Here is a 2007-nt window from a genome sequence, read left to right as displayed (position 1 = left end):
GCAGCTAAAGGACCAAATTTATCCAGTTTTTATAGTTGGAGAGTGTCCAATACCCGGTTTTGTAGTTTAAGGCAGAAAATCAAACTCATACGCAGGTTTAGGGTTGAAAAATGCACATTACCCAATTTTGTTTCCTATTCAACTATACTGAAGTGTCTTCCTAATGAACACTTAAGTACATGTATGCAAGTGCTTAAACTAATCCTAGCATAACACAATCTCACAAAGTTACAATACACGCTATGCTAGTTCAGTTATAAACTGGTGCTTTCGAATTTTCATAATATGACTTGTTCGCACCTCCCATAAAATGTAGAATCTTAATATGAAAAGGTGATTAGTTATTCTCAACCAATTGCAATGCACTTGTTAATCGTCATCACTTAGCTAGCTAGACCGTAGCATCTGTCAAGCGGCCATTTAGCCAGGACCTCATCTAACAGGCTGCATATAAATAGTTCTTAGGAAGCATCTGCATGGCCAAAAATCTACGATGCTTTGTTTTGGTGGTTGCTGTGGATTCGGTATATATATCATTCCCACAACTTATAGAAGAAAAGAACAATCAAATGCCAACAGAGAGGCATACATATCCTTCCTACAAAAATGTCTGACTGAGGGAAACGGCGGCAGGTAGAATGACAGGAATTTACACTGGTGCTTTCCATGCCTAGAAATACTCACGATTCTGAAGTATCATGGTGGCAATGACTCAGGGCCAGAGAGGACATTCTGTTGTGCTTTGTGCTTTGCAAAGTAAGTAGCACTTAGCACAATTGTGTTCATAAAAAGTACTATCTGATTCTGGAGCGAGGAGTTTGCAGCAGCATAACATGGTATGGCCAGGACAGGAAACACTGCAGTACTGCACAGCAAAGCAGGCAATAATATCGAACAATTTTTGTATTTTTCTGGACCATCATCTATACTAATCATAATTCATATTCGCAACTACCTTCCTAAAATTCATTGGGTAGCATCACTGAGATATGACAATACACGAAAAGAATGAACACGGATCAATATGGGTCTGAAGTAGTGCCATTACTCTGCATGATCAGCAGCCTAACCTGGGAGCCATCCAAGGTGACATCCTTCAAATCCACAACGCGCGATCTCTTGAATAGTGTGGCGACGGCGGCAGTCTCGATCTCCCGGTCGAACGCGAGCGCAATGCCGCCACCGCGGCGGACGGCGCGCTCAGCCTCGCTGGCGAGGCGGGACGGGAAGAGCGCGCCGGAGATTGCCGTGGGGTCATCCGAGAACACGAGGTCGAAGGCGCCGTCGGAGAAGGGGAGGTGGTGGGGATCCGCGCGGCGGACGAGCGTCGGCAAGTCGACGAGGTCGATCCCTGTGGCGTCCCAGGTCCCCGCCGCGCGAAGCGCGTCGACGGCGTGGCCGGCGCCCGCGGCGAGGCAGAGGACGCGAGGAGGCCGAGGCCGCGGAGCGGTGGGAAGGCGGACGTGGCCAGGGAAGCGGCACGGCGTCTCCAGCGCGGGGAGGCGCGCAGCTTAGCGAGGCGGCGGTCGGGCGGGGCCACTCGGCGCGAGGCGGCGTCGCGGGAGGTGCGCGGGAAGGGGGCGAGCGAGATGGTGAGCGCAAGGGGGTGGGACGCGGGGAAGCAGTAGATGGATGCGTGGCGCACGAGGTGTAAGAGTGAGAGCGTGGCGATGGCGGCCAGTGCTACGGAGACGCGCCAGACCAGCCGCACCGCGTGCCGGTCAATCGCCGGCGGCGAACGCGCGGCCGAGGCGGCCATAGATCGGATCGTCGTCCTCAGTCCTCATTACGGCCTGATAGGAAGTTAGATAATCCGGAGCAACCAGAACGTTAGGCCCAATCACAGTTTGGGCCTTTGTAGAGAACATTTTTTTTTAGAGTTCAAGGGCAAAAACGCCCCGGCCTTTCACCATTAACAAAAGACCAAAGTTTCACAGCGCAGTTAGCTCAAAGAGCCTCCAAACTCCAACTGGTAGACGGTGAACACTCACCCAGCCATAACCAGGC

The 2007-nt window shown here is 51.7% G+C and overlaps 1 pseudogene; it reads right to left on the bottom strand.

Moving 5' to 3' along the window:
- Positions 1 to 918: 918 nt before the first annotated feature.
- LOC136519078 (uncharacterized) lies at positions 919 to 1778 on the bottom strand (annotated as a pseudogene).
- Positions 1779 to 2007: the final 229 nt, after the last annotated feature.

The sequence above is a fragment of the Miscanthus floridulus genome, chromosome 17 (genome assembly GCF_019320115.1).
Source record: "Miscanthus floridulus cultivar M001 chromosome 17, ASM1932011v1, whole genome shotgun sequence".
In the NCBI taxonomy this organism is placed as follows: Eukaryota; Viridiplantae; Streptophyta; class Magnoliopsida; order Poales; family Poaceae; genus Miscanthus; species Miscanthus floridulus.
This window is presented reverse-complemented; position numbering and strand designations above follow the sequence as displayed.